Below are 16,065 nucleotides of genomic sequence, written 5' to 3'. Positions count from 1 at the left end.
ACATTGTCTGGGTTGTCCGGGATATCCAAATCTTTCTGATATAATTCCTCTGTGTATTCTTGCCACCTCTTCTTGCCACCTCTTCTTGATGTCTTCTACATGCATACATGCATACATGCATACATGCATACATGCATACATACACACATACACACATACACACATACAGCACATACATACATACATACATACATACATACATACATACATACATACATACATACATACATACATACATACATACATACATACATACATACATACATACATACATACATACATACATGTACATAAATGGATGTGGGCAACAGGACATGGTCTGTTCCACAGCCCCAGCTGGATTTCAGCTGTTTACCTAAGTGAGCTAATGTATATTTTGGAGCAGAAGGTTCTGACAGCGGGAAACAAAAGGATCAGGCGTTCAAGATGCTTGAGGATGTTAGCAGCTTGCCAATTGGGTTCTGTCGTCTTGCTGCACAATGGCAGCAGAGCCTTGTCTGTGGGGCAGGCCCAGGCTGTGGGGCAGTGGCAGCGGAGCAGAACAATCAAATGTCTTCATTAGAGAGAAATGCTTCAGCAGTCGGATTGGCAAAGGAAGGCCCTGTTTATTTTCCAGCAGGCAAGCGGACTGCATGGCTGAGACAAAGCACACTAAATGCAAGATTTAGGGGGAGGAAAATAATGTGCTATGACAAACAGATGTATTTTATTACTCAAAGAGTGTTTCTCAAAGTGAGCTATTAAGCATATCATCTAGTTTAGCCTAACAGCTGGGGCGAAGCAGACCGTCTAAGTTAACCTTACAGGGGAAGGTGGAAGAATGATCTCTCCAGCAGCCACTCACAAATGAGAGAACTTCCCCCGGACAGCCTGCCCACCTCAGGGAGAGATGGAACGGCAGCTCACAGCATCCAGAATGGGTATACGGCCCAAGCACCATTTCAAGGCAGAGGGAAAAGGATTCTCAGGCCGCCTCCTGGAATACTGGGAAGCGTCGCTGGGCTGTGTTTTCCCCCTTCTCTGTATCTAGGCTATAACATGCCAAAGATCTGCTTGTTGGCTGTCCAGCACGGAGATGCAAAACATACAACGGCTAATAGAACACAGGGCTATAGCAGAGAACTCGGCAAGCTTGGGACTCCAAGGACTGCTGGAGGAAGGCCATGTTCTTGGCAGAAGCGAAGCCCACCAAAATTTCAGTTGCTCACCAGAACGTCAGAAGTGTTGCTGAAAGTTTCCCGTCAGGCTGGATACCCCTCCCGGGCCAAGAGAGTTCAAGCAGAGGAAGGAGCAGCCAGGGCACAGCAAGGCTCCGAGGCTGGGCTTCCCGACCTGTCCAGGACCTGAGGAAACCTTCCAGAGGAATGTCAGTTTGGATCTTTGCCATCTTTAATGGCTGATGATGGATGACGGCAGGCTTTCGGGTCTTCTTCTTGAACAGGCTCTCCAACGAGGAGAGCGGGGAGGTCCGTCCAGAGAGCTGTCAAGCAGTCCTGCTCTGTGTTTCAACAGCGGGGCGAAGATCGTGTTCTTGTCCAAGTGCAGGTCCAAGAGGCGAGATGCTACTCCTCGTTTCTCCGAGTTGTTGGGTCTCCTGAGACCTCTCACAGTCCAGCCTGATCTGGAGACTTTACAAACAGAGTGAGAACAACTGGAGGGGGGAAAGTTGGCTGATGTTTCATATCTCAGCTAAAGTTCGCTCTGGGTTCACCTTCATTATAGGCCCTGGTCCTGCTCATGGGAGGAAAACACACAACCACACACCAAAGCAAGCCTTGGCCTAAATCCCACCTGCTCTTTCCAGCTAGAATCAACCTGCTGCCACGGTTGGGGCAGGTTAAGTCATCCTTTGTTAGCTTTTATTGAGTCCGTGGACCGACTCCAGTTGGAACCATTGGCTGGATTCAGGCCGTGGCCGTATACCTTGGCCTACGTCGTCCTCTCCAATAAGAACAAAACATGGCAGTCTCCTCACCCCACCCCAAGCCCCACTGGATGTGATGACGAAAGGGTTTTTTTGTTTGTTTTTTGCATTTTTCATATTATGAATGGAACGATGTTTCGCACACACACACACAAAATGTTTTTTCTACAAAACCTTGGATTTTGTGCAATAATATTGCATACGTTTTGTACAAAATACATTTATTTGCACAAAATGACAAAGCACAGGGTTTTTTTTCCTGAAGAAAAGACTTCTCCTCCAGTGCTGCACAAAAAACCACAACTCACAGATCTTTTAATTTTTAATGTATTTGTTTTATTGACTGTATTTATTTGTTTTATTTATATTTATCACACAAGAGCTAAAAAATCATGCAGTGATTGTCCGTCATTTTAAATTATTAGTTGCCTTGGGCCCTTCAGTGGGACATTTAAAGGATGTCCCTTCAATCAAAGGGACAAAGAAACACACACACTGTTATCAATAGCTTCTTTTTTTCATAAAGAATCTCAATGTATGGTTTTATTAATATCATATTTTAAATATATTAAAACTTGCTGTCTCCTAATAAATTATTTTAAATATTTTAAATTATTTTAAATGCATAGCACAGTGTGTATGTTGGAAGAGCAAGATATAACACTTGCCACTTATTGAAAGCAAATAAGCTAAATCAAGAGTAAGTCATACTATTATTATAATATAATTCATAGGTTATCATTGTAAAAAAAGAGAACTAAATCAAAACCATTTAATAATGATTTAAAACAAGAAGAGGAAACAAACTATTTAAATTACAAGGCAAAAGCAAGAAGAGCTAGCAGCAAGAGAAGTGTCTTAAATATACGTACTAAGTACATGTTTACTCTCTTCTATGCATAAGATTACTGCCTGACAAATTTTTATTATGCCATAATATATTAAACAATAAACTAAATGTTTTATTATGGCTCACTCCATAAAGTCATGATAAAGTGAACTAAGTTTATGCTTCATAAGCTTATTTGTCTTTAAAAATACACCGAGTCTTTGTTCTTTATGTAATAAGACTAATGTAATACAGCAACTACTTTGTTATTATTTTTTATTGAGAGTGCGAGATGTTTCAGGTAACCAGAACTCAGAATAGCAATGACAGCTATGTTTAGCAGAGGTGCCATGCAAATCATCCCAGCTCAATCCTCTGCCTGAGGTCAGAGGCTGAGGTTGCTTCAAATGCAAACTGCTAAAAGTATTTCATAAACTAAAATATTAATGAGAAAATTGGAACCAGTAGCTTTCAGTCTGTGCCAATGGCTTGTGGATGTTGTGGGTGTGGCAGGAAATTAGTTTCTCTGACTTGTTTAGCTCTGTGGCAGAGTAAGGCTGGAAGATGGATGAATTTTTCATTTTGGAAAAATGCTTTCATGGAGGGCTCCCTCACTAGAGCCTAATGAACATAAAGATTACCCCACCTGGAAAGCTTTTCAACTCCCACTGCGGATCACGGAGAGGAGAGTCCCTTTAAAAAAAAAAGAAAAGAAAAAATGGCCAGCAATGGAGGTAGGGGAAATTTTTCTTCAGGCATCTGTTTCGGGCTCCCTCTTCCTGGGGGATCCTGGACAAATTATGGGAGTGGCGAAAACTGAAAATTCCATCCCTGATTTTGAAAAATCTTGGCCAAAGGGATGCATAAGGGGTCAGGCTATATGTTAGAGCTATGCCAGATTTAGTGTTAAGATCACATTCATGTCCAAGAGATGGAGGCAGATTTTTTTTTTGTCTGGGAAACTGGACTTGCAAAGGAAGAACATGCCAAAAATTCTTGAGCCCAATCGCAAAACAGAGGAAGATGATTTGCAAATGGTTGTTGTGGGTTTTCCGGGCTCTTTGGCCGTGTTCTGAAGGTTGTTCTTCCTGGCGTTTCGCCAGTCTCTGTGGCCATGGGCATCTTCAGAGGACTGGAGTAGGAACTCTGTCCATGCTCTGTATGTTCCTACTCCAGTCCTCTGAAGATGCCCATGGCCACAGAGACTGGCGAAACGTCAGGAAGAACAACCTTCAGAACATGGCCAAAGAGCCGGAAAAACCCACAACAACTATTAGATCCCGGCCGTGAAAGCCTTTGCGAATACATGATTTGCAAAGTATGGGAGATGGGGAAAACCTGTAGTGTGACAGTCACACAAGCAATCAGCAGTAATGGGTTCCCTCTTCTAAGGAAGAGTCCTCCATAAAGTTTATCGGGGACCTCAAGGTGAGAAGTGGCAGAGCGCAACCTCTGTGTGCAGATGTATCTGAAGTTCTGTTCCTGGTATCTGTAATTTGCAAACCTCTGGGGTGGTACAGTTAAAGTTACCTCTGCCAGCCAGAGTAGAAACTAGAAAGGTGAACTGGGAAAGCTGCCTGGCGCCCGGAGAAATTATGTTTTCCGACCAACGCTCCCAGAACCTTTCAACCAGCATAGCAAAGCAGAGGAACTTTAGCAAAAATTGGCGGATAGTCCGCCCCGGATCAGAAAAACATCCTCCATTTCTATTGGCCTTTCCCAGTTTCCTTTCATACAGTTTGGATCACATATCCCCTATTTCTTTATGGGGCGTCTTGGGAGACAGATATATGGCCATGCTGTTCGTTGGGGCTATATTGCGAGGAATATGTAACATAACATATGGCAGTTAATATACAGATCTGTGTTTTCTGGAGAGAGGCCTAAAAGCGAGAAGTACACCAGAATTTAGTTTCTATCTCACACCCCAACATCTGGTTTTGAAGGAAAACAGGGCATATTGGCTCGCAAGGTGGAAACAAGCAGAGTTTGGGAAGTTACTTTTTGGACCACAAACTTTCTGAAGCAAAAGAAGGGGGTGGGGAGGGGGATGAAAGCTTTCCTTGCTACCCAACAACTTTGTCCTGCCAGAATCCCCCACTGCCTGCCCGGGAGAGCCTTTGTGGTCTATCAAGGTATCGCCCATCGCCTCCTGAAGCCTTGCAACCTCACGCCGGTCTTTCGATGGTGGGCCACTCATTTTTACCCTCCCGTCTGGTCTCTCCACTTGACAAAGGCTCGGTTGCATTGCTTTTTCTTGCATACGGCCTTGGGAAAGCCAAGGAGACGGTGCTTGCATGCTTGTGTGTGTAGTTTCTGCCCCAAAGTCAACACACAGATAAATATATCGCAGAGATGAGATGACTGATAATGTGTGCAAACAGCTCTCTCTCTCTCTCTCCAAGAGGACAAAACGCAAAGGAAGTCCAAAGGAAGGTCAGGCAGCCAACGGTTTCCAAATCGGAATGGATTCCTTTTCCCCCCTTTCCACACATTTGAGAATTTTTGGAAATCAGCTTACTATTTGAGTGATTCATGCCTGCTATTTTTCGGCCACGGCGGCGTGACCCGTTGCTACCCTTGGCAAAGGGGACGGAGCCTCCCTTTCCTACCGCGTGGCGTGACCTCATAGGTCTACTCGCCTTCCCCTCTCCCGGCTGAAGCCCACACTTTGAAAGGCTGCAGGGGAAGATATATTCCTCTTGATACAAAAGGGAAGGGAAGCAAAACCCATTTACCTCGTTAAGTCCAGGAGGCTTAATTGGCCCAAAGCAAAGGCGGAAAGAGGGAACTACAAAGATGATACCTACCTGTTGGCCTCCTGGTGCTGGCAAGACCACCAGTGCTCCAGAAGGCGGGGAGAATTTATGGCAAAGTGGGAAAGAGTTTGTTTTTAGATAGTTTAATGGCAATATTGAGGAAGAATTTACAAGCATTTGCTGCTACTGAGTGGAAAAATACATTGGCCACAAAGTGAGAGCTGTTTGCCAAGGGTAATGATTCACTCCTGACTCATAAATAATAGGTCCCTAATGACTGGAGGCTATAACAGCACATGTCTGTTGCCAACTATTTATTAGAAAATAGAGCTAAATCATTAGCTGGGAGCTCTCTTACTGGAAAGCCGAAACCACATCACTTTATGAAAGGTCATAAGCTATTTCCACAAGAATTTAGACAAAACGTTATTGCATTTTAAAACTTTCATCTTTAGCACCAGAGAGAAAAAAGAGCGAGCGAGAGAGCAGTTCGTTTGTTTGCCAACGCGTACGAGAGACCTGATTCATTTTGAATCCACCTCTCCACAAGCAAGCAGAGAGAGACCACGAAGGGAACAGCGCGTCGCGGGGCATCCGAAAGAAAGTGAAAGAATTACCTTCGCCTGATGAAAACAGTAATTCCCCTCAATATATCCTCCCATCCTCTTATTAAAACAAACAAACAAACAATTGCAGAGCACGGATTATGACATGAACATAACAGAGGAGTATGGAACAGCCACGTACTGGAACAAGCGAACAGGCTTGAAACTGCCTCACATCAGGAAAAATAAAAAAACACATTGCAAAACTGATATTGGGGTTAAATAAAGTTCCAGATCATTCATACTTAAAGTACCAACGACCAACAAGAAAGTCGTACATCAAACTGATTCTCACGGAAGGAAGGGAGCGAGCGAGGAAGACGGGATATTATGAACGGGATTTTATGATTTTCCCTGTGCAGCTCCTAAGAGGCAGTCCTGTTGGGTTTTTTTATCCTTGGGCATACAAGAGGGTCAGTGAGCCCCCTGCCCTGGTTGCAGAGGCCTCCTCCATGTGACCCATCTCCTTTTTCAGCAGCCACACACATGCAGGAGGGGCTGCGGTGGAGAAAAAGGGCCGGGAAGCTCCAGAGAACAGCACCGGTTGATCTTCCGCCCATCTCTGAAATCTCTTCTTTGCTTCCCACGCCTCCTTCCTACCAGCCGAGTTGCTTGTCTCTCCTACCTAAGCGAACAAATCTGGTCCTCCCTTACTCATCATAGTCAAACAAAGTCATAGGGGGAGATTTCCCAGCTGCTGATTTACCATTGGGGAGCTCTGTCTCTTTGGAAGATGACCAGACGCTAAGCCTCAGTGTCCTTAAAGCTCTGGCATCTGACTGGATGGGCAGGCTGGTTATGGGTGCAGGCTTGTGTCGACATGGATGACGATGGTTGTGAAACAGTCAAGATTTAAGCTAGTGGAATACAGTGGACCGGTGCTGAGCTTAAAGACTGTAAAGCAGGAGTAAGAACGCTGGAGGCTTGTAGGAAAATGAAAAGGAAAGCTGAGGTTTCTTGGGCTGATGCCGTCCTCTTCGGGGACAGTGCTGGCAGAAAGAGCCCCACACTTAGTTGCAGGGGGATTTCTAAAAACTGGCTGCCCTGCCTGGAAGCATGCTTTTCGTCACCAGGGTGGAAACACAGAAGGAGAGCAATCACTACAGTGACCATCAAGAAGGAGGAAGGAAACTCTCAAAGTAGCAACTTACATCACAATAAGTGGTAGTTTGTTGTTGTTGTTCAGTCGTCTAGTCCTGTCCGACTCTTCCTGACCCCACGGACCTGAGCACACGCCAGGCCCTCCTGTCTTCCACTGCCTCCCGGAGTTGTGTCAAATTCATTCTGGTAGCTTCGATGACCCTGTCGAACCATCTCGTCCTCTGTCGTCCCCTTCTCCTCTTGCCTTCACCATTTCCCAACATCAGGGTCTTTTCTAGGGAAAGTGGTAGTTTAGGAGAGAAAAAACAGGAGAGGGCAAGATCTGTGAACCCCTCCATCGGCTCCTCCCCTCTCTCTTCACCAATTCGGGCTACCTGTTCCATGCAGCGGCCATCTTGATTAGCCACGTGGAGCTGTGTTGAACGGAGTCTGATTACTTGTCCATGCGGCCCATTCTCGCCAGCTCTGGCTTGCAGGAGTGGTTTCCATGACCTCATTTTGAGAACAGGCATTCGAGTCCTGCGATCCCATCGTTGGCAAGCACAGACGCCGGGGTTAAGAAGAGGAGTCCCTCCTTGCACTTTTGCACTCCTATATTCATGACATTTTTCGGGCCACCGGTCCTCAAAGCAGCTGTAAATCATTGGAACCAGCATACCGGGAGACCGTGAAATGACCCTGTTGGACTCTACCTGCATGCATGCTTCAAAACCACTCTTCTCCAGTCCTGAAGCCAAGCTTTGGGAATAGAAGGGGACTCTAAATCAAAACAGATCAATAGACAAAACAACAGCTTTGGTCTTGCGGCACAGATGGACTCTTGGGATTAATTCTGCTCTGGTCAAGAGCGTCCATCCTTGTTCGGCCTCCAGGCCCCCATCGGCACCTGGCTCCTTCGAGCTGTCCTCACATGGTGACTCATCTGGGGGGGCGTCCTTCCAAGAAGCAGGGTGTTCCAGAACCGGGGAGACATGTTTTTGGAGACGCCGGTCTTGTTTATGTTATTTCCTGTTTCATCCTGGGCCAGTGCAGCACTATGTCTTAACAGGCCGAGTAGGAAACCTGGAAACCACGAGTTTGAATCTCATCTCTACCGTGAACATGCTTGGAGGAAGAAGCCCTCCACTTTCCCACTGGAAGGAAAAAAAGCAAGAGGTGCTCCGTACAAGTCAATCCATTAGTCCCACTGGTTCCGAACCATCTCTAGTGGGGAACTCTCTCTGTCCAGGGTTCTGGAAAGTGGCATTTCCCAGGTCCCTCTGGAGATGCTCAAAGGCTTAGGCCTGTTGCGCCTCACACTCAGGGTATGCGTTTGGTCACCAAGCCATTTTTATCAGAGAGCCTCCTGCCCTCCAGGCCATGTCAGGCATGCTCTGGATGTGCATTTCCTGCTGGTTGATCCCCCCCCCCCCCGGCTCTGCAATTCCATGGTGTCATAGGATTTACTGCAGGGCTGTCTGAGTGGACTTTTGAGAGTCAAGGGTAACTCTCCCTCTCAAAGGGAAATCGGGTGTGTGTGTGTGTGTGTGTGCCCTCATGCTGCTTTGGTCCTGTTTCTTTCTTTCACGAGGGTTGCAGGCTCTTGCCAGCGCACGCAGGAGCCGCACTCACACTGGGGAGGCCGCTCCCAGGCGTCAAAAGGGTCATTCTGCCAGTGGGCTAGCAGAGCTGTCGGAGAATGACCCCTTGCTTCTTTGCAAGGAAAGCCTCCCTTCTTTAGGAAGGCCACGCCTTTCAAGCTGAAGCCAAAACCTACCCAAAGATTCCTGCTTAGGGCTTGTTGCGTGAAATAGGGAACTAGTTTAGGTTTCTTAAGAAGCAATTGAACATCGCCATGTTTTATGTCCTCAGGGAAACTGCGCTCCCTCCACGGCTTGCCTCCATGTTGTAAATAGACAGGGAGGGGGAGCGTCTGCCACCCTTCCATCCGGCAAAGGCTTCTCTCCAGCTGTGGCGGGCGAGAAGCTCCCTCTCACTCGGCAGAACAGCCGCCCTGCTTTCTCCAACTGCTGGAAGCTCCATGGAGCCGGGAGGGAGGCCACCGCCAGCGTTACGACAAGGGGAAGCTTCCAGGAAGGCTCCGGGGGGGGGGGGCACAAGAATTGAGCATCCAGCAGGAGGGTTGGACTTGATGACCTCGTAGGCCCCTTCCAACTTCACTTTTCTAGGATTTCTATGAGAAGAATGGTGAGTTTTAGCGCAGCTGCAAGGGCGACAGCCGCATCAGCCTGTCCTCAAGCAGCTCATGTTTTTTAATATTTAAGTTTTATGAAAATTGAATTGGCATAGTGCTAGATCGACGCTCTGATAAAATAGAAGTCATTTTTTTAAAAAAAAAAATAGAGAGTCCAAAACCCCATTGAACTTTGGCACCCAAAACTCGGCAAACCTCGGAGACTGTTTACTCCAACACAGGCGTCCACACATGTCAAAATGAGTTTTTTTTTTTAAAAAAAAGGCATGACTAGAACAAATTTAAAATAGAGAACTCCATCCTGTGTGCTTATTTTTTTAAAAAAAATACCCACTTTCTGACACACACCCACACCCAAATATGTGCACTTAGCTGCACAACATGCAGGGAGGTATTTTTAGATCAATTTCAAGTCTGGTAAACCCAATATAAAACAGGAAGTATTTCGATGTATAAATGAGCCCTTCGTCTTCCTTCCACCTTCCCTCCAGGAAGGAATGGGGAGTGACGTTCTCCTTTCAGCATGGTTAGGTGTCCCAGCCATCCTCATAGCCCACATGGACAGTCCTTGCATATGAAATTCCTTCGCTTTGCTTTCTGCCAACATTCGTCATTTGCCGAGTGCGCATCCATCAGATCTGTGGCTTTGCAGTCCCAACACCAAATTTCACTGAGTGAAACACAGTTGTTGTGCCAGGAACTCCGGCACAGGGATGTGACTCTCACCGTCGCTTATACGTCGCTTTGAGAGAAATCCAGCAGCCGGCAGGGGACGTTTCTGCTTACAATGAGATTTTTCTCATATTTTTCGCATATTTTCTACAGGATTGTTACAATTCCTGCGCAGAGTGTCGTCTCGCCTGCACAGCATTAATTGGAAAGGGTTTTAAGTTCATCGAATCCTTGACTCACGGAAGGGGCCTTGAAGGCCATCAAGTCCAACCCCCCCTCCCATGCTCAAGGCGGGAACCCAAATGAATGAATATCTGCCAGGGGTTTGTCTTGATTTCTCTGGGAAGCCTCCAGGGTTGGAGCGCTAGAGGCATTCAAACTGTGTAGAATGTGACAGTTTCCTATACGGAACAATGGGCAAAGTGGAATAAATGGGGGACGAGACCAGAGTCCTATTTTTGTGAAGAGCCAGGAAATCTTGCTGCTGCAGGAGAAGTTTTGGGAAGGAATCTTCGCACAGTGAGATTTGGAAAAGCACAAAGATGAGAAAACATTAGTGACCAATCATGACAGTTACAAGAAGCCTCCTAAGCATGCAGGATCGGGTTCTCCATTACACAACTCCAAGTTTGCGTGTTTGTTTTTTCCATCACATCTGCATGAAGATTTCATGGTGTCAATGAAGAGATTCTGTCACTCGCTGCATCGCCACCGGAGAGTGACAGAATCTCAGCCTCTTCATGCGGCACGTCCCTTTCCTTTCTTCTTGCCCCCCCCCAATCCCTCTTCCTCCCCTTCGATCAGCTCTGAGGAACAACTCCTCTTGGGTTGTCCTCCAGCAAAGCCGCCTCCTCTGAATTCAAGAACAACTGATGCCAAAGCCGGTTACTTTTGCAGATTGTGTGTTCCACATGAACCCTGCAGGAGAGCGCTTGCTTCCCTTTTTCATACAGCAAGAAGTGTAAGTTTGGAACATACTGGAAGGATGGGGCTTAGCTGGACTGGAAGGTTCCTGCATCTGCACAGTATCTGGAGCCACTGAGGAGACAAGGAGAGCTGAGTACCAAGTCGTGAAAAAGTCCTAAAATCTGCACAGGATTTGGTCTCTCTAAAATAGCATTTGCGTTTTTTGCAGCCACATCACACTGCTGGCTCATATTCCTCTGATCACCTAAAAGCACGATTCTTCCCTTCTTCAAAGGAAAGAGGCAAACGTTTGGTGACACTCTCCATGGGCTTAGGTGCCTCAGACCGAGCCGCTTCACCGGCTCATTGAACTTGGTCTGGTCATGGATGATCAGCAGGAGTCCTCCCTGGCCACGGTTAGAGAGGGGTCTCTTCCTGCCTGACCACGAAAGAGGCAAACAAGCAAAGCAAAGCACACCACCTCATAGCATGCCAGCTCTCAATGCTCCTCTTAAAGGTGCCGCACCACCCTGGTTTCATGTTTGTGCTTGTCTTGAGTGGTTCTTTGGGGAGCCCTTGCCAGGCACCCAACATGGGACTACGAAGACCAGAATCCCTCCACCACTGGCCACCTGGCTGGTGGTTTCCAGGAGCTGGGGTTCCACAAAGTAACTTTTCCAAGCTTTGAGCACAAATGGAGTAGGATCGCTGTCCGCTGTGCCAGTGAACAAAATGTAAATGCACAGTAAACGCCGAAGAAGCCCTTCTGGAAGGCCCCCGGATTGGGGCAAAAGGACGTGTTTCTCATTATAGGGGCTGCTGCGGTTTCGACTCAGATGGCTTCCTCCCATGGATGCCTGTGTCTCCAGGCAGCCAGGTCAGCGGCAGCACCTCTGAAGCGGTTTGGAGGAGAACCTACCTGGGAAAAGCCCCAACGGCATGTGGAGAAAGCATCTTTAGTGGCTCGCAAGCATCTTTTAACTTTCTGCCGCTTTGCGGTTGTAAGATAAATGGAGGTTTGCTGCTGGGGCTGGAATGAGCTCACCCCCGAGTCGCGCCATCTGGGAGCTTGCCCCAGCCCCTCTTCCACGCTGCCGCACGCACGCGGGCTGCGAAAGGCGCAGAAGAGTTACATGAACATAAGTCGGCATGCTGAACTCCCCGAGGGGCCTTTTAAAAAAGGAGCGGAGAATGCCCAGACCGGAGGGCTGGAACAGTAACAAAGAGAAGGGCCCGGATGAAGGAGCCTGCTTTGGGAATACCCTCCAATTGTAAAATAGGATATGGCCATTAGCTGACATGTGGAAAACTCCAGATGCCGGCCTCCGTTGCTCGCCAGCTTCATGTTGATTAGGAGCAAAGCAACAGCTTCTTGGCTTTCAGGAATAATCGCTGGGGTTGTTAAGATGCTTGTAAAGCTCGCCTCAGTGGAGGACCTTCCGTGTTTGAAGTCGATGGGGAGGTCAAAAAAAAAAAAAAAAAAGGATTTTTCTTAAAGCCAGAAATGTTGCAAAGATCCAGAACAAGAATTTGGGGGGTGGGGGGTGGTCAGGCAGAGGAAGAAACGAGGATGTGTCTTTCTTTGAACAAGGAACAAGGCCTGCACATTCTTAGCATTCTTTCGATGGGGGGTCCCGGTTTCTTTTCCAGAAGCAACATAAAGAAAGTTCCCCCAGATAAAAGCTATCGGCTACTGCCCAAACAAGGCCTTCTAGAATGTTCCAGGCCCATGTGGTTGGTTGGTTGGTTGGTTGGTTGGTTGGTTGGTTGGTTGGTTGGTTGGTTGGTTGGTTGGAATGCTGTCCCCGGCCACTCTCACTGGTGGGCCCCCTTATCCTGGGCAGAAGGGACAAGGGGCAGGATTCTGTCCTGGGCCCTGTGACATCTTTGTGAATGGCTTGGATGAGGGCCAGGAGGGGATGCTCATCGCATCTGCAGACGACACCCAACTGGGAAGGGAAGCCCAACTGGGGAAGAGACCTCAGGAGGCAGAGTCAGGAATCAAGACGACCTGAAGGGCTCGGAGACCAAGGCCAAAACCAACGAGATGCGTTTCAACCTGGGGGGGGGGAACAGCGAAGTTCTGCATTGAGGCAGGAATGACTCAATGCACGGAGATTAGGGAGAGGGCAGCTCACTTCGTAGCAGGACCGGTGAGGAGGCTCCAGGGATCTTAGTAGACCACAAAGTGAACACGAGTTGACAGTGGGATGCAGGGGGGAAAGAAACACCAAAATGCAGCTCTTGATTGCATGGGCAGAGGTATCGTGCCCAGGTTGCAGTAAAAGCACCGTTCCGTTGGGCTTCGGTTAGACGTCGCCTGGAACACTGTGTTCCAGTTCTGGATATGGCCATTTCAGAAGGCTTTCGGGAACTGGGATGTGACTGGAGGAGGGTGACCAAGATGGCAAAACCTCTGGAAATTGGAGGAATAGCTGAGGGAGCTAAGATTCTTTGGTTGGGGTTCTTTTCTTTCATGTAGGGATAACATTGGGGAGGGGGGCTCTTTTGTTTTCATCCATGGGCCCACTCACAGAATATTTTTTCTTCAGTCTAAGAATGGCAGGGCTGGAAGGGATCCTATCGATCATGGAGCCCAGCCCCTGTCAAGGAGGTGCCACGGGGAATCGAACTCTCAGCCTCGGGCTCTGCAGCCACATACCTAAACCACTCAGCTATCTGAGTCATTTAGGCAACTGGAAAACAACTGGAAAAATCAGCAGTAGCTGAGCATGCCCTAAAACAAGCTGGGCATGAAATTCTATTTCAAAATACCGAAGTACTGGACAACACCAGCAATCATTATGTTATACTGCACGGGGAAGCCATTGAAATCCATAAACATCAGCATAGCTTCAACAAAAAAGAAGAAAGTCTGAAACTTAACAAGACCTGGCTCCCAGCACTGAAAAATACAGCCTGCAAAAGGTCACGAACTCTACTCAGCCACAAGGACCAGGGATCATTGCACAAAAAAAGACCATCTAAAGACACCCATCAACCACAGTGACAGATAATCTGTCCAACTTCCACAACAAAAACACTCTGATCACCCTATCTCCTGAAAAAGACAAAAGCTGTTCCCACAGCTATAAATAAACTATCCAACAAACAGCAACAGAGCATGGACAGAGTTCCGACTCCAGTCCTCTGAAGATGCCAGCCAAAGAGTCTGGCGAAACGTCAGGAAGAACAATGGCCAAAAAACCCACAACAATCATCAGATCCCGGCCGTGAAAGCCTTCGAGAATACACTCAGCTATCTGTCGGTTTCTTTCATGCCTAATCAGCCAACTGTGGTCCTAACACTTTAGGGAGAGGAAGGGCTTCCACAGTAGAGATCACAGTGTCCTGGCAGGTTTAAGATTCGTTGCTGCTGGGAGAGAGAGAGAGAGAGAGAGAGAGAGAGAGTCAACGAAATGCGATAGAGTCTCTTGGAACCAGGAGGGACCCCCGAGGCTTCTACTGGGAGACTTTTTATAGAACGCAGCTGGGCCAAGATAAGCTACCCGAGTTATATTTGTGCAGCATATTTCAAGTAATAAGACACCCCAGAGTGTATTATAACATGTTGGGATAACCCGGTGCTCCTTGCGGTCGCAAGAATGAGCGGGAGAAGCGGCCGACCGAAGAGCATCTCCAGCGTCAGCTGTGTCCAGGGAGCCGCTCTGTCTCAGCAGGTCTCGGGGGGGGGGGCTCCCCATTCCCTCCTCTCCAGTGGCTCCAGCGACGGGAGCGCCTGGTGGGGATGCAAGGAGGGGTTAAGGTGGTCCCGAATGGTGAGCGGTTTTCCCCTTGCAGTCCTGTATCCAAGGCAGCTTGGGGAGACGTACCTCTCCAGATTCCTCACGTGTGCTTCCTCATGGCTGTTTTTTTCCTATACTTCCTATACTAGGTTTCCAAGCTTCTCTCAAACGTTCCTCTAAGAACTGTGTAATGATTCATTCTTTTGGGGTCAGGGAAGTGTTTCCCCCCCCACCCCAATACTACCCAGTCTGGGACATGTGTTTGCCAGCGATTCCAGGATAGGGCTGCATGAAATGAACGCCTGACCTGGTTTGTACGGGAATGCTTGCTGTACAGAGAGCCCAGCGAGGCACGGCTGGGATGGGCTCTCAGCTGCCGGTCTCCTTCTCCCCTGGCCCTTCCTTCTTTGCCTCCAGCAAATGCCATCATGTTCTTGTTTTATTTCTTTTTTTTTAAAATCAACATCCCTCACCTCCTCAAATGTTGGAGCAAACTTTAGGGATTTGGACAAGTGGGTCACCCCAGGGTGCCAGACAGCCTTTTGAATTGCTGATCCCTGGAACTCAAATATCCTTCCTTTGCCTCCCAGGGAGTGTTTTGCTTTGAAGGCGGCAGGCTCTCCTCTTCCATGACCGAGGTGGAAGAGGTTGTTCAAATCTCCAAGTTTGCTGGTAGGTTCAAAAGCTGAAAGGCTGCAGTCCAGTTTGGGGGGGGGGCACACATTTGGCATGCAGAAAGGATGCTTCTCTAGTCCTCGGCACCCCCAGGAAGGGCTGGGCTCCTTACATAGCTGCTGCCCCTTGTCTCTTTAGGCAATATGGAAAAAGGTGCATCGTTTTTGTGATCTGGCCTGAGACAGCTGCGTAGGGGGACGCTCTGGATCATAAATAGACTTCAAAAACAGAATTCTACCAAATTGAATAAAATGACACTAACTAAATGTAATTTAGTGCTCACTGGAAGGACAGATCCTGAAGCTGAGGCTCCAATCTTTTGGCCATCTCATGAGAAGAGAAGACTCCCTGGAAAACACCCTGATGTTGGGAAAGTGTGAGGGCAAGGGGACGACAGGACGGGATGGTTGGACAGGGTCATCAAAGCTACCAGAATGACTTTCATCCAACTCCGGGAGTCAGTGGAAGACAGGAGGGCCTGGCGTGCTCTCGTCCATGGGGCTCATGAAGAGTCGGACACGACTTAATGACTAAACAACAACAACAACAACACTACAAACTAAACACACTAGATACTCTCTTGCTCTTTTGCTTCTTCCTCCCTCCCTTTCTATCTCAAGACATGAAGCTGGGGCAGCCAGAAGACGGCACCAC

This window comes from Pogona vitticeps, chromosome 5 (genome assembly GCF_051106095.1).
Source record: "Pogona vitticeps strain Pit_001003342236 chromosome 5, PviZW2.1, whole genome shotgun sequence".
NCBI classification, from domain to species: domain Eukaryota; kingdom Metazoa; phylum Chordata; class Lepidosauria; order Squamata; family Agamidae; genus Pogona; species Pogona vitticeps.
This window is presented reverse-complemented; position numbering follows the sequence as displayed.